The sequence below is a fragment of the Sapajus apella genome, unplaced genomic scaffold (genome assembly GCF_009761245.1).
Source record: "Sapajus apella isolate SASKATOON/1434 unplaced genomic scaffold, GSC_monkey_1.0 scaffold1, whole genome shotgun sequence".
Lineage (NCBI taxonomy): Eukaryota > Metazoa > Chordata > Mammalia > Primates > Cebidae > Sapajus > Sapajus apella.
In genome coordinates this window covers 9,849,872-9,867,528 of record NW_022436941.1, presented here as the reverse complement: position 1 = coordinate 9,867,528, position 17,657 = coordinate 9,849,872, and the positions used below count along the sequence as shown (strand labels likewise).

The 17,657-nt window shown below is 40.0% G+C and overlaps 1 pseudogene; it reads left to right on the top strand.

Annotated features, from left to right (window-relative positions):
- Positions 1–2,613: 2,613 nt before the first annotated feature.
- On the top strand, positions 2,614–3,226 carry LOC116537727 (annotated as a pseudogene).
- Positions 3,227–17,657: the final 14,431 nt, after the last annotated feature.

The following is a 17,657-nucleotide window of genomic DNA, read 5'->3' as shown; positions in this document are numbered from 1 at the left end:
GCCCATATTCCCAGAATAGCCCAGAGTGATCATGTGGTAATCCCCAACTCCCAGCTTCTTCCTGGAGAGCGAAAGAGAAGACTGGAGCATAGGCTTAATAGTCAGATGTTTTGTGGGACTACCCAAGGGACTGGTTTCTGTCTTACATGAATATAAGCATGGACAAGAAATGGCACCAAGTTGGGAGCCACTAAGAACAAAGATGGTAAGAATTATCACACACTCACTCGCCATTCTCCTCTACCCCCAGTTCAGCACAGCACAAGTGGGAGAAAACTCCCAACTCCTGAATTCTTGCTGGGGAGGAAAAGAGTTGCTGTCTCTACTCTACATTTCCAGCTTTTCAGAGGGCTGCCTGAGGGCCTGGTTTCTGTTTTATTCATTTTGGGTACTTGTGGGATGCAGCATATTTTAGATGCCTGGGAATCACTGAGAACAAAACAGAGCTGAATAGCTTACTGCTACCCTAAGGACCTATGGTGCAGAAGACAGAGGCTAATGTGGCTTTTCTCTCAGGGAAAGGAATGTGTCCAATGATCCAGCTTCTCCAGCATCTGCCTAATAAATGAATTTCTGCTTAACCTGGCTCAGAGTGCTATTGGTGCCACTGAGAACAAAACCTGAGCGGCCAATGGCAGCTTCAGAGAACCTGCAGTACTCCAGACAAACACCAGAGGGAGGAAGAGATAATGAGCTTCAGAAAAAGGAAAGGAAATTGGGAATTTACATGTACAAATCCAGAGAAGACACATCACCAAAAAACTTTGAGAGGTCACCTGAATCACTAGCTGGGATGATTTGTGAAGGTCTCTGTATGAAGCAGGTAAGGACTGGGAGAGGTAGCTGTTTTTCAAATGCGTGCATCCAAACACAAAATAAGGCATCTGAAGACAGAGGGAAACACAGCCTAACCAAAGGAATAAAATAAATCTCTAGAAACCAACTTCAATGAAACACAGATATATGAATTATCAAAGAATTTAAAATTATCTTCATAAGGATGCCCCATGAGCTCAGGAAAAGAGCAAAGAGATAGAAAATACTACAAAGTAACAAACATAAAAATTTGGAGCTGAAGAATAAATTAACTGACTTTAAAAACTCACTACAGCGATTCAAAGCAGAATAACCAGTGAACTCAAAGACAAGTCATTTAAAATTATCCTATCAGAGGAAAAAAAAGAAAAATGAATGAAGAAGAGGGAATAAAGCCAAGGACTATGGGACACTTGTGAGCACACCAATAAACACATTGTGAGGTCTCAGAAGGAAAACAGAGAAAGAAAGAAGTAGAATAAATAATGGCCAAAAATTATCCAAATCTGAGAAAGGAAATGGACACATAGATTCACAAAGCCCAACAGAGTCCAACATGGATGAACCCAAAGAAGATAACCCTGAGACACATTATAATCAAACCATCAAAAATCAATGACAAAGAGAAAATTTTGAAGGCAGCAAGAGATATCTGAGCTCCCATGTTCATTGTAGCATTACTCACAGTAAGAAAGATATAGAAACAATCTGTGCATTGACAATTGATGAATGAATAAAGCAAAGACGGTATAGATATATAATAGAATATTATTTAACCTTTTAGATAGAAGAAAATCCTGTCATATGGCAAAGCATGGATAAACGTTGAGAATGTCATGCTAAGTGAAATAAGCCAGTCACAGAAGGACAAATACTAATGATTCTACTTACATGAGGTATTTAAAATTGTCAAACTCACAGAAGTAAAAACTGGAATGATGATTGCCAGAGGCTGAGAGGAAAAGAAAATGGGGGAGTTGCTGTGCTATGGGTATGAGTTTCAGCATGCAAAAATGAAAAACATTCTAGAGATCTGCTGTACAACAGTATCCATACAGTTAACAGTATTGTCCTATACAATTAAAAATTTGTCAATTGACATTTTATGTTTTTTACCACAATTTTTAAAAATTCATCCACAAAGGATTTTGTGAGGTAAACATTATACTTTTCACCACTTTGCAGATGTCCAAGCTAAAGCAGAAAGAGTTCAATTAACTTGCCCAGGGTCATATCACTACTTAGTGGTACAGCCAGGATTAACCCAGATTTCAATCCAAAGCCTACATCTTAACACCTTGATCATTGCCTCTCTAGACTGCTAAAGAAGTATGGCAACCAATTACCTGAGTTATCACACCTGTGAGCACTGGGCTCTCCCAGCAATTAACCAAGCACTAAGGCTTGTGAATCACCATTCTGTGACCAAGCCTGTGCTAAGCACCATGAAGCATATAAAAAAAAAGAGTTTAACTTCCATCCCTTCCCTTTTGGGAATTACACTGTTTACACAGTAGCATACAAATTAGCTAAACATTGAAATCACCTAAGGAGTTACTTTTTTTTAAAGATGCAAGTGGATGAGTCTCACCTTCAGAGATTATGATTTCATTGATTTGAGCCATAGTCTGGATATAAGGATTTTTGCAAGCTCCCCAAATGATTCTAACACACAGCCACTAAGTTTAACCACTGATGTAGAGCAACTATTAACCCAAAGAGAAAAGTTATTCCAAACATTTTTCTAAACAATCTAACAGGCAAGGGTTGTGAAAGAAATAAGAGTATGGCATGCACATGGGAAAGCAAAAAATAGCAAGGAATTATGCAACCATAAGGTGAATGCTTAGTCTCAGAGATCAGAGGCTTAAAGAAAAGGATAGATTAAAACCTAAAAAGAAAGAAAAGAAAGATACCAGCACACTGAAGAAAAGAGAAGTTCCCAAACCTCTTCTTGCTCATTCTTACAATGTAATACACAGCTGGGCCCACCTTAACACATCCTAGTTGATATCATCTTTATCAACTTTTCCATTAAAGACAAACTAGACTTAGCACAGTTAAGTGTATCCCTTCTATAACTGACTGTGTAATGGCTAAAATTGGGAAATGGGGGCAGAAGTATTGCATGGCTCTAAGGATCGCCAAGGACTTAAGATTACCATGCACACACAAAGGAACCTATGCAGATAACTGCTTAGTACAGAGAGTAACCCAAAACAAGTGTTACATTGTGGCCACAGTTGACTGAAACCTTAAACAAGGAATCTAGAAGATTTCTAATTATAGATACAACATCAACCAGATGCCAAATGATTATGGAGCCCCTCATTTCTTCCTCTTAGAAAACAAGGTCCTTCTGCCTTCCTGTGACCAACTTTCTCTGCTGCCAGTTAATGCTGAAGCATGAATTATTAATCTATTCACCAATTTGCTCTATTATGAGCTGAGTATGATTAAATACATTCACTTTTGATGCTGTTTTGAAAAAAAATCTACCAGGTGAAATAGATTTCAGAGTGCAGGATGGAGTTGCCAGGGAAAGCTGTGAAGGAACTCTTAAGTTGGCACTAACAGAGTGAAATTTGAGAGGAAGAAGACATAGAACAGAGAAGAGAATGAAGGGTGGAATTTGCTTGGTCTTGGGTGGATTCAGGAGTAGTACAAAGCATACATATGCCTTTCTTCTTGAGCACAGAAGTCCCTAGGAATTAGGCTGCAGCAAGCATTGCCAGTTCCATCTGGCCCACAGCTGCTTCTGGTAATCATCCAGGTTTTTCTCCTCCCAGACCAACAGAATTCCTGATGAGTAGTTGAACTCAATAGATCAGTTCGACTTCAAGCTCCGAATCTGGGATATGCCAATGAATAGCATCTGAACTCCATGAATGCCATGTAACTCACTTAGGGCCCACCCACCCTCCATAACATCTGCATCATATCTCCTAGGAAAGTTTTAGAAGAAATTAATATATCTGTATTCCAAAAACCAGAATAGATTTCTTAGAAGTATCATGCCAAGTATGTTCCAATTATTTCTCATCCCGTGTAAAACACATCCCTGTTTCTTTGGCAGTTTCAACACTCGCCACTCTGTGGTGGACCATAAACTGGGACCCAAAAATTATTCCAAGCCAGCTTGTAGACTCAGTTTGGTGAAACAAGCTGATCCTGGTTTTTCAACCACAAAACATATGTTAAAACTTTATTTTATTCCCAGAAACATATTACCAAGTGAAATGAAGCAATGCCAATAGTATTTCTAAGGGATAGGTCATTAAAAAACATTGCAAGCCGGGCGCGGTGGCTCAAGCCTGTAATCCCAGCACTGTGGGAGGCTGAGGCGGGTGGATCACGAGGTCAAGAGATCGAGACCATCCTGGTCAACATGGTGAAACCCCGTCTCTACTAAAAATACAAAAAATTAGCTGGGCATGGTGGCGCGTGCCTGTAATCCCAGCGACTCGGGAGGCTGGGGCAGGAGAATTCCCTGAACCCGGGAGGCGGAGGTTGCGGTGAGCCGAGATCGCACCATTGCACTCCAGCCTGGGTAACAGGAGCGAAACTCCGTCTCAAGAAAAAATAAATAAATAAAAAATAAAAAACATTGCAAATAGTTTACAAAAAAGGATTACACTTATACCCTACTTACTAAGTAATAAAAGTTACCACCTACACCACTTCCAGTATTACTTAACTTACATGAATACAAACATCTTTCTAGAGTAGATGCACTACTACTCACTGCAGCTGATTTATAATAAAATAAAACAAGGGAAAGAACACTGAAAGAATCCTGAGTCCTATTTCTTGTCCTGCTAAAAACTGCTTATACTAATTACCTTGAACATATTACCCTAACTCCCCTGAACCCTATTTTCCTCATCTACAAAGTGTTAAGAGGAAACTAAAAATATGTATGTTTATTTACAGGTCTGAAATGTCTAGATAGATTCTTGGATCTAGATTTCATAATTCCCTGGAAACACCTTGTGTGGACCAAATGGGAACACAAAATCATTTCGAGGACTATGGGAAGTCCCTCTATAAGTAGCATTACAAGGTTAAATACCCCTATCCAATTACTTTGTGGCTTGTTTTTTACTAAATCTCCATTTTAATTTGACATTAGTTCTAATCCCAACCTGCTAAAATATAATGAGAAACCCATGTCCTTCCTTGGTAGCCCATCTCCAAATATGGCCCCTAAATGAGCCATTTCTTGCATTGTTCACATCGTTATGTAGTCCCCTCCTGTCTCTCCCTGTTTAACCAACAGAATGAAACTGAAATGATGTTGCGGGACGTCCAGGTCCAGTATATTAGAGTCTTTGCACGCTACTCCTTGGAACAATTGTTCTGAGGGAAGCTAGCTATCATGTAAGAAGTCTAACTATCCTGAGATCTCCAGGCTATAAGGAAGCACAAACTAGCCATGTAGAGAGGACACACAGAAAGAGAAATATGCCTGAGTAGTCCCATCAGTTCAAGTCATCCCAAATGAGGCTCCACAAATGTGAATAAAGAGGCCTTCTTGCCTATTAGCCCACTTGGGCCTTCAGATGACTGACCCCAGGCCCAATAGCCATCTGACTATAGCCACAAGAGAACTGAGATGAGAATCACTCAACTGAGCCGAAGCAACCAAGAGAACTGTAAAAAATAATAATAAATGTATTTTAAGGACGATCCAAGATGGCCAAATAGGAAGAGCTCTGGATTGCAGTTCCCAGCAAAAATGCAGAGGGCGAGTGATCAGTACGTTTCCAAACAAATTTTTACTGCCCACAGAACAGGAGATTCCCAGGCAAAAAAAAAGCACCACGAGTCTGCAGCGCAGCTATTTCAGCCAGGGAAGTGGGTCTCCGCACAAAAACTCACACAAATCGGGCAACGTATCAACTGGTGACTGGAATGCCTGGGAGACAGAATCACCCGTTCAGCTGAGAAAAAAGGGGGTAAAACAGGGAGCCAGGTGATCTGCTTGGCCGGCCCAAGCCCTGCAAAGACCAGCAATGTGAAACGCTCTGGACTGAGAGTTTCAAAGCAAACACAGCTGGACCCTGGATGGTCCAGTTCTGTCGGGGGAAGGGTGTCTGCCATCACCAAGGCAGTCCACCATTACAGAGACAGTCTGCCATTACTAAGGCAGACAGCCATTACTGAGGCAGTTATAACTATAACCCTATAAAGAAAACTGCAAGGAAGTTCACACAGCAGCTGGGTAGAACCCATGGCAGTTCGGCAACACCTCTGCTGGCAGACTGTGACTAAGCTATCTCCTCGCAGGGTTACTGTTCTCATAATAGTGAATAAGTATCACAAGAGCTGATGGCTTTATACAGCAAAGTTTTTCCTGCAGAAGCTCTCTTTTTGCCTGCTTCCATGCCTCCTTGCCTTCCACCATGATTGTGAGTCCTCCCCAGCCATGTGGAACTATAAGTCCAATAAACCTCTTTTTTTAAATAAAATTGCCAATATGTCTTCATCAGCAGTGTGAAAATGGAATAACAAGTAAATTGGTATCAGCAGAATGGGGTGCTGCTGAAAAGGTGCCCAGAAATGTGGAAGCAACCTTAGATCTTGGTAACAGGCAGAGGCTGGAACAGTTAGGAGGTCTCAGAAGAAGACAGGAAAATTGTGGGAAAATTTTAAATTCCCTAGAGATTTGTTGAATGGCTTTGACCAAAAGAGACTGGCAGTATTTTGCCCTTGCCTTAGAGATTTGTGGAACTTTGAACTTGAGAGAGATGATTTAGGGTGTCTGGTGGAAGAAATTCCTAAGCAGCAAGCATTCAAGAGGTGACTTGGGTGCTGTTAAAGGAATTCAGTTTTATAAGGGAAGCAGAGCCTAAAAGTTCAGAAAATTTTCAGCCTGACAATGAGATAGAAAAGAAAAGCCCATTTTCTGAGGGAAAATTCAAGCTGGCTACAGAAATTTGCATAAGTAACAAAGAGCCGAATGTTACTCCCCAAGACAATGGGGAAAATGTCTCCAGGACATGTGATAGGTCTTAATGGCAGTCTCTCCCATCATAGGCCTGGAGGTCTAGGAGAAAAAAGTGGGCTCCTGGGCTGGTCCCAGGGTCGCCATGCTGTGTGAAGCCTAGGGTCTTGGTGCCCTGTGCCCCAGCAGCTCCAGCTGTGGCTGAAAGGGGCCAAAGTAGAGCTCAGACCATCGCTTCAGAGAGTGCAAGCCACAAACTTGGCATCTTCCAGGTGGTGTTGAGTCTGTGAGTGCACAGAAGTCAAGAACTGAGGTTTGGGAACCTCTGCCTAGATATCAGAGGATGTATGGAAATGCCTGGACGTCCAGGAAGAAGTTTGCTAAAGGGGCAGCATCCTGATGAAGAATCTCTGCTAGGGAAATATGGAAGGAAAATGTGGGATGACAGCCCCCACACAGAGTCCCTACTGGGGCAATGCCTGGCAGAGCTGTGAGAAGAAGGCCACCATCCTCCAGACTCCAGAATGATAGATCCACCAACGGCTTGCACCATGTACATGGAAAAGCCAAAGACACTCAACACCAGCCCGTGAAAGCAACACCAGACGATGAAAGGGAGGCTGTACCCTCCAAAGCCACAGGGGTGGAGCTGTTCAAGACCATGGGAACCCACCTCTTGCATCAGTGCGACCTGGATGTAAGACATGGAGTCAAAGGAGATAATTTTGGAGATTTAAGATTTGACTGCCCAACTGGATTTTGGATTTGCATGGGCCCTGTATCCCCTTTGTGTTGGCCAATTTCTCCCATTTGGAATGGCTGTACTTGCATGACACCTGTACCCCAAATGTATCTAGGAAGTAACTAGCCTGCTTTTGATTTTACAGGATCACAGGTGGAAGAGACTTGCCTTGTCTTGGATGACAGTTTGGACTGTGGACTTTTGAGTTAATGCTGAAATGAGTTAAGACTTCGGAGGACCGTTGGGAAGGTATGATTGGTTTTGAAGTGAGGATATAAAATTTGGGAAGGGCCAGAGGTGGAATGATATGGTTTCGCTGTGTCCCCACCCAAATCTCATCTGGAATTCCCACATGTTGTGGGAGGGACCTGGTGGGAGGGAATTGAATCATGGGGGTAGGTTTTTTCCATACTGTTCTCATGACAGTGGGTAAGTCTCACAAGATCTGACAGCTTTATAAGGTGGGGTTCCCCTGCACAAGCTCTCTTTTTGCCTGCCACCATCCATGAAAGATGTGACCAGCTCCTCCTTACCTTCCACCATGATTGTGAGGTCTCCCCAGACCCATGGAACTGTAAGTCCAATAAATCTCTTTCTTTTGTTAAATTGCCCAGTCTCAGGTATGTATCAGCAGAAGGAAAACGGATTAATGCAGCAGAGAAGTCTCAATAAGAAAGCTACATTAGAGCAAAAACCTGAAGGAGGTAAAGAAATTAGCCATAAGAGACATCTGAGCAAAAAGTGATCAAGGCAGAGACAGCAGGTTCCACCCTTCTTGTAACCCTAACTGGGCACTGATTTGATTTGGTAAGTTTGAAACCTTTTTCTCTAAATTTGACATACTAATATATATAAATAAAAATTAATACAAAATATCATTTTAAAATTGAGTAATGTATGTTTGTTGGCTACATAAATGTCTTCTTTTGAAAAGTGTCTGTTCATATCCTTCACCCACTTTTCTTGTAAATCTGCTTTAGTTCTTTTAGATTCTGGATATTAGCCCTTTGTCAGATGAGCAGCTTGCAAACATTTTTTCCCATTCTGTTGGTTGCTGGTTCACTCTAATGATTGTTTCTTTTGCTGTGCAGAAGCTCTTAAGTTTAATTAGATCCCATTTGTCTTTTTTGGCTTTTGTTCCCATTGCTTTTGATGTTTTAGTCATAAAGTCCTTGCCTATGCCTATGTCATGAATCGTGTTCCCTAGGTTTTCTTCTGGGGTTTTTATGGTGTTAGGTCCTATGTTTAAATCTTTAACCCATCTGGAGTTAATTTTTGTGTAAGGTGTAAAGAAGGAGTCCCATTTCAGCTTTCTGCACAAGGGTAGCCAGTTTTCCCAACACCATTTATTAAACAGAGAATCCTTTCCCCATTGCTTGTTTTCGTGAGGTTTGTCAAAGATCAGATGGTTGTAGATGTGTGGCATTACTTCCAAGGCCTCTGTTCTGTTCCATTGGTCTATATCTCTGTTTTGGTACCAGTACCATGCTTTTTTGATTACTGTAGCCCTGTAGTATAGTCTGACATCAGGTAGTATGATGCCTTCAGCTTTGTTCTTTTTGCTTAGGATTGTCTTGACTATGTGGGCTTTTTTTTTTTTCCATATGAAGTTTAAGGTGTTTTTTTCCAGTTCTGCGAAGGTCAATGGTAATTTGACAGGGATAGCACTGAATCTATAAATTACTTTGGGCAGTATGGCCATATTCACAATATTGATTCTTCCTAACCATGAGCATGGAATGCTTTTCCATCTGTTTGTGTCCTCTCTTATTTCCTTGAGCAGTGGTTTGCAGTTCTCCTTGAAGAGGTCCTTCACATCCTTTGTTAGTTGTATTCCTAGGTATTGTATTCTCTTTGTAGCAGTTGCGAATGGGAGCTTGCTCATGATTTGGCTCTCTGTCTGTTAATGCTCATCATCACTGGTCATTAGAGAAATGAAAATCAAAACTACATTGAGATATCATTAATTTTTTGAGTCAACTTGGTTGACACATGGCTCCCAGATATTTGGTCAAATGTTATTCTGGATGTTTTGGGAGGGGTTTTTGAATGAGAGTAACATTTAAACCAATGACTTTTAAGTACAGTAGATTACCCTACATAATGTGGGTGGGCCTCACGCTAGTTAGAATGGTGATCATTAAGAAATCTGGAGACAACAGGTGCTGGAGTGGATGTAGAGAAATAGAAACACTTTTACACTGTTGGTGGGAGTGTAAATTAGTTCACATTGTAAAAGACAGTGTGGCAATTCCTCAAGGATCTAGAAATAGAAATACTATTTGACCCAGCAATCCCATTACTGGGTATATACCCAAATGTTTATAAATCTATTATAAAGACACATGCACACGTATGTTCATTGTGGCACTGTTTACAATAGCAAAGACCTGAAACCAACCCAAATGCCCATCAATGATACACTAGATAAAGAAAATGTGGCACATACACACCATGGAATACTATGCAGCCATAAAAAGGATGAGTTCATGTCCTTTGCAGGACATGGATGAATCTGGAAACCATCATTCTCAGCAAACTGACACAAGAACAGAAAACCAAACACCACATGTTCTCACTCATAGGTAGGTGTTGAACAATGAGAACATATGGACACTGGGAGGGGAACATCACACATTGGGGTCTGTTGGGGGTGGGGGGCTATGGGAGGGATAGCAGGGGGAGGTTGGGGAGGGATAATATTGGTAGAAATGCCTGATGTAGGTGATGGGGGGATGGAGGTAGCAAATCACCATGGCATGTGTGTACCTATGCAACAATCCTGCAAGTTATGTACATGTACCCCAGAACTTAAAGTATAATTTTAAAAATTGGCTAATATTCCTGAAGATGCTAAGAGACCTTCTGAAGTGCTGATGCAGGAATATAAATCCCCAACCTCAAGACTGCATACAAAATGTATGGTCCTTCTTGTTTCCAAAAAAAGATCTTCACTAGAGTATACCACACATCATACTATTCTGAATCAAATGTTGTAAATAGGTAGTTTCCAGGTAGAGAGGAGCCCTTGCCTAAAATCTGTCCCTATTGCAAACAGTTTATCTCACTTCAATTTTCTTCCTTTTCTTTGCAAGAAGAATGTCCATCACTTTTTTTAATCTGGAAACCTAGATCCCTATTTCAAAGAATTTGTAAGAAAAAAACTCAGAAACCATCATTCTCAGCAAACTGACAGAAGAGCAGAAGATCAAACACCACATGTTCTCACTCATAGGCGGGTATTGAACAATGAGAACACATGGACACAGGGAGGGGAGCACTACACACTGGGGTCAGTTGGGGGGAAATAGGGGAGGGACGGTGGGGGGTGGGGAACTGGGGAGAGATAGCAAGGGGAGAAATGCCAGATGTAGGTGATGGGGAGGAAGGCAGCAAATCACACTGCCACGTGTGTACCTATGCAACAATTTTGCATGTTCTTCACATGTACCCCGAAACCTAAAATGCAATAAAATAAATGGGGGAAAAAAAAAGAAAGAAAAAAACTCAGCACAAATATCTGAATCTGTCCTAAAAATGACATACTGGGATAATAATTTATGAAGGAAGCAATTTTTAAATTTCACCTGGCTTTTGGCACAGCCTTCTCAATTTTCAAGAGTTTCCTTATCGACAAGAGTGTTAAATGAGATTTCTAGCTGCTTCAAAGTGTAAGATACTATTGGGCCCTTCTAAATTCCACAGATGATGCCCTGGCAGCAGCATTAAAGGGAGACCCTGCTGCATCACATTCACATGTGAGTCCCCTTACAGCACTCCTCTGCATTCTGGAGGAAAACTCAGCATTGGCCCAGTGAGAAGCCAAAGAGCCCTAGGATTCATACATGTATTCCCTGAGGTTCTAGAGTTCCCATCTAAAATGAATATATAAGCACATTTACAATAAAGATTATGTGTGCTACACATCCTTTATATTATCAAATCTTGGTTTTTGTCAAAGAGCTGGTAGTTAAATGTTTGCCACAAAACCACTGGATGTATGTATATTAAAATAATGCATCGATATAAACTAAAGACCAAAAGACAATATGTGAATATATATTTTGCTATAGTAATTCAGGAGAAAAATAAAACTGGGAAAGAATTGAGTCATCATATGATTTTAACAGAAATGCTAAAACCAAACATTTTGGAACTGTAATAATAGTATCACAGGCTGAAAGCAGAAATTTAATTTTCATAAAATATCACACATCAAATTAATATTCCAAAATATCTCAGTTATTGGATTTTATACATTTAAAATTGAAATTTTCTTTGAATTTTATAGTTCTATAAGAACTATAATTATTCATCCATCCACTCATTCATTCCCCAGTGAATGAATTAATATAGCAATACATGCCATTTAGGTGCTGGGCTCTATCAGTGAACCCAATAGAAGCGTTTATTTCTATTTTGTTTATATTTAAATATTATTCTAATACAAATCATAGTTTAACATTGGATATTTACATTTTTGTCAAAAAAAGACTGTATATTACTCAAATTTGACAAAAACACATTAAAGCCTTTCTCAGAAGGCAGACACTCTATAGCCTGCTCTCTGCAGAGAGGGCTGAAAAGTGATAAAGCATAAAACTCAGTCAACAGTAATGGCTAAGGATGGTGGTGTCTGACCTTTGCTACCATTTTTCTTTAATGTGTACAATTATTTGTAGATCACTGTCTTAGTCCATTTAACCTGCTATAACAAAATACCACAGACTAAGTAAGTTACAAAGAAATGAAATTTATTTCTCACAGTTCTGAAGGCTGGGAAGTAAAGGATCAAGGTCTGGTATCTGGCAACGACTGCTCTCTGCTAACAAGATGGTAGCTTAAATGCTGTGTCCTCTAAAGGGGAAGAATACCTTGTCATCACATGGCAGAAGGTAGAAGGGCAAGAGGGCCAATATGCCTCTGTCAAGCCCTTTTATGACAACAATCTATTCATGAGGGTAGATCCCTCATCTCCTAAACACCTCCCAAAGGCCCCACTTCCCAACACAATTGCCTTGGATTACATTTTCAACACATTTTAGAGGACGCACTCGGACTACAATAATTATCAAAAATAGACTACCCTCATCATTTATGATTTCTGAAATAATTTCATTGGTAACTAAACCCTTTCACCTAAAAGATTTTTCCCATTTTGAAAGCACAGGATTTAAACAGAGTTATTTAAAGTAGCTAGATGTGGCTGGCCATGGTGACTCACCTGTAATCCCAGCACTTTGGGAGGCCAAGGCTGGTGGATCACCTCAGGTCAGGAGTTCAAGACCAGCCTGGCCAACATGGCAAAACCCCGTCTCTACTAAAAATACAAAAATGAGCTGGGTGTGGTGGCACGTACCTGTAGTCCCAACTGCTTAGGCAGCTGAGGCAGGAGAATCATGTGAACCCAGCAAGTGAAGGTTGCAGTAAGCCGACATACCACTGCACTCCAGCTTGGATGATGGAGTAAGACTCTGTCTCAAAAATAAAAAATAAAAAAAAGAATAGCTAGATGTATTAATCAGAGTTCTCCAGAGAAATAGAAACAACATGATAAAAAGATGTGGATAAATGGATGGATAGTTAGATTAGATAGATATAGAGATTTTAAGAAACTGGCTCATGTGACTGTAGAGGTTTGACAAGTCCAAAGGTAGGCCAGCAGTCTGGAAACCCAGGAAAGAATTGCAGTTTGAGTTCAGAGGCAGTTTGCTGGCAGAATACCCTCTTGCTCAAGGGAGGTCAGTCTGGTGTATGAAGGTCTTCAACTGATTGGATGAGGCTCACCCACATTATGTAGGGTAGTCTACTGTACTTAAAAGTCATTGCTTTAAATGTTAGTCTCATTCAAAAACACCTCCAGAAACATCCAGAATAACATATGACCAAATATCTGGGAGCCATGTGCCAACCAAGCTGACACACAAAATTAAGGATCATTAGTAAATTTAGCATGTATTGCTTAAGTCAGTAATTTGTAAAATACATATGAAAATATTTAGAATGTTATTATTACCTTTTTTCTGAGATAAGGAATCACTCTGGGAAATAATTGTAAATTGAATTCAACCCTGACAAATAACCATGAATTGAATTCCACTGTACTTGAACTTCTTTTAGGTTTTCCTCGTCTGTTAAATTAATTTCAGCTGTAAAAAAATTGAAAGCAAATTAAACTGAAGTTATTAAAGAGCAATTTATACACAAAAGGAAAAATGAAAGTATTGAATTTGGGAAGGAACATAAAGAAATAAAAGTCAGTTGATGCACTATCTGAGCTGTCATTTTAAGTTCTTTCAATAAAAATAAGGGCACAATGGTAATTTAAACACGCACAGAGAGACAAAAGACAGAAAGAGCTGAAGAATAAGAGAGCCAAATTCTGCCAGCATGTCAAAGGAAGGAATTGCTAGGGAGGATCAGAAAACTGCAAAACAGAAATGAAGTCTAATCGGGGGTGATGAAAGAACTACAAAGGTTCTCCATGTAAAGAAGCAGCCAGAAAGAAAGGCATCCCACAGATTGCCTTAAGCACATTTGGCCTCTGAAGCAATAAATGTGCTGAGGTTTAGGGCTGAAGAGACAATGAAGACAGAGTCAGAGGGCAGTCAGTGTGTGTAAATCAGTGACAATACATTTTCTGATGCCTTGTTTCTTATGACTCCAGGCCTCAACTAGAACCACATGCCATTTTCACTGAAGGCGAACTTGGCAAACACCATGTCACTCTCCACCTTGATTTAAAAATACCCAGCTGAGAAGAATTATCCTGGGAGCTTAAATTAAATAACCCAATCATGACCAAATATAAACTTTCCATTTTTTATTTTACAAGAGGACTTTTTAAATTTTCCTTTAAAATGAGACAGCTATGATCAATATAGTGGGCACTGATCAGTGCTTCCCCAATTCCCCAGGACCGCTTCTGCAATCCCCACATACCCTTCCTCAGGCTTTGATGTGCTTTTATCTCCAAAGTTATGTATGCAGGACCATCTTCCACTAGGTGCTTTTGAGTCCTAGCACAGCTTGGTCTGCAAGAGCAGAGAGCCAGAAGCACCTGGAAGTTTACCTCTGTACCTCCCTAATTCCTTCCTCCAGTCCAGGACTGGCAGGGGAATATGGAAGCCCATCTCCTTAACTCAGGTAAAGACAACTCTGAGATGTATCTTCCACTCTGCAGGAATTCACTACACTCTCCCCAGGACTTTGCCTGAAACCAGCCCCTTGCTTGGCTTCTGCCTTGCTCTGCCCTACCTCCCTCACACCCTTAACAGTTTGTCCTGAAAACACTTCCCAGTAAATCACTTGCACAGACAATCCTTGTCTTAGACAACCAGTGAAAGATGATTCTACAGTTTATATTCTTTAGAGCTTTAAGGTTCTGTCAAAACAATACATGCAAAACAAGATAAACAAATCCAAGACTTTGTTATAATGAGCCCTTAATTCCCTTAATTCTGTAGCCAAAGTCATAAACAGTGAGTTAGGGGCATCTCAAGTTTATAAAGTCACCAGTAATGACATGTATGATGTCACTAGTGGTTTGAGCTTTTTAAGATGGAAAGTACTATAATGTTCCAGGGAGACCATGGACTTTGGAGCCAAACAGGCTTGCATGCAGTACTAACAGAACAAATCACTAGTCACACATTCATTGGAAGCCTTAGATTCCAATTCTATAAAATGGTTAGATTCTGAATCTACAAAATGGCAATGCTGACCTTAAAGAGTTTGTAGAAGTAAATGAGTAAATATTTAAATGTCCTGATACATAGTAAACACAAATTATTATTACATTTTGCTTTCTAAAGGGAATGATTTTGTCACAAGGAAAACAGAGTTGATGGAAACATCTGTTTCTCTACAGTGAAAAGCCTTAAGGAAGAGCCCCAAGTAATTATGTCATTAGCCACCAGTTTACATTTAGAAGAGGGTTACATAGCAATTGGGTTTTTTTTTTCTGCTTGTTTACAGATAACCTTAAGGTTCTCTTGAATTATTGAAGCTTGTTTCACTCATTCATTAATTCATGTTTATTGAATGGTTATAGAACATGTACTAGGACATACAGAGGTAAAACAGATACAATGCCAATAAGCAAGTAAACAAGTAAGTAAAATAATTAGCGATGGTGATAAATAGCATGAGGGAAATAAACAGGGTAATCAGACAAATTAACTGCAAAGGGAGGCTCACGACATTAAACAGATGGTCAGGAAATATCTCTCTGAGGGAGGGATATTCCAGCTGAGGGAAGACAGGAGCCAGTGCTGTGAAGATCCAGGAAAGAACCTTACAGGCAGAGGGAACAGCTATCTGAAATGGGAGAGATCTTGGTGCCAGCAGAACTAAAGTGATCTGAATTCAGAAGATTATGTTAGAAGATGAAAACAGAAATTATCAGGAAGAAGGGCATACAGTTCCTCATGGGTATATTGAATGGTCTAACTCAATGTAGTACAGCCATGAGAAGAATTTTTGTTTCTCTCCAAACTTTATTCCTCAATGAATTATATCAAGTTTCCTTTGCCTTCCCTTTAAAGACATTTCAGACAGAATGGAAAGCTTCACAGTCAATTTCAATTATAAAACAACCCAGTCTAGTAATATTAAATACAGTTTAAAACTTAACCCTCAAATGCAGTTTAATGCTGTAATCCTTCCCTAGCTGGGACTGGCCAGCAATTGGAGAGTGACAATGTCAGCATTTCCGCTTCTCTCCCCCATCCCCATCCCTCTTTTGGGTTACCCCTTTTCCATGGTTTGAAACCTTGGTGAAAATAGGAGGAAAGGGGAGAAGATCTCTGACTTCGCTGGTGCTGCTGCTCATCCTCCTTGACTGCTGATGCTTTCTGTGTTATGGATGTTCAAGGGCCCACTATCACACATGTAAGAGAATATGCAGACTCTTCAGGAAGCCCCACAGAGAACACTCAGTTCTTCCATGTAGACAATCTACTTAGAGACACTTCACCCAATCCACCTGACTTCCCATCCCTCAGCAATATAGTTCATGACCTCTGGCTTCCAGCAATATGGCTGAAGCCTGGTTCCCTGTCAGAGTGCCCACCTGGTCCACTGGAGAATTGTCCTTTACCTACTAAACACTGGAGGTGTGACTTCCCTAATGCTCAACACTCTTCCCCCTCATCTCACATTTTCCACATCCTGATTTCAAACCCACTGCATAAGCAAATATCCAACTTTCAATTCAGTGCCATTCACACCTTCTTCAGACACTCCTAGTCTCTGTGAGTGGATCTCTTGGAGTGTCACTCCTTTGCTTGGCTTAAATCAAAATAATCTACTCTCTTTTTGTCCATAAAAAGAAAGGAGAATCCACAGCACTCTCTCATAGACTAGTAACTCAGTTGTCTCAAAGATTCTTTCATTTCCTTTAGATGGATAAAAGGCAGGTAAAGAGGTATGCCAGGTGTGATAATGAAACTGAAAAGCTGTCTTTTCTTACCCAGTGCTATGGGGATGGAACTGATGCCACTCTTTTCAATGTGGAACTACATAGCAGCTTTTTCATTTTGATTGAATACAATACAAAGCTTTTTGCTTTGAATACAATCTATGTGATGTATCTATTATTAATAAATACTGAGATTATCTGCATAACTTTTCATTGAAATTCAGATATATTAAGGCACAAATGTGTTCATTTATTCATCAGAATGTATTTATTTATTCATTAGTGTGATTTTTTTATTCTTAGAGTGTGAACACATTTCTATCCCTTTTTCTAAGTAATCTCTTAATTACTCAGGGATGACCACTAATGAACAGCTGTGATTGCTAATATACTCTCTAGCAAGAGATGATCGTACTTTTTCCCAGGACCCCACGCAGTCATTCAGAAACGTGTGTTTTCATTTCTCTCCCCTGTTCTGCTAGAAATAACTTCTTCTAATAAATGCAGACACCTAGGAAGAGACATAATAGGTTCTTTTCTTTTTCTAATTGAGCTTATTGTTTTTGTTTATAATGAAGGAGAAAATTAGGTAAGCTGGATGCCTTAGTTACATACTGCGTAAGGAAAGAAAATAGTAGAGTTGAAAAAGCATTTCTTAATTAACCACAGCTAATTTGTACAAGGCAACAATAAGCAAAATTAAATGAAAGAGGGAAAAAAGAAAAAGTATT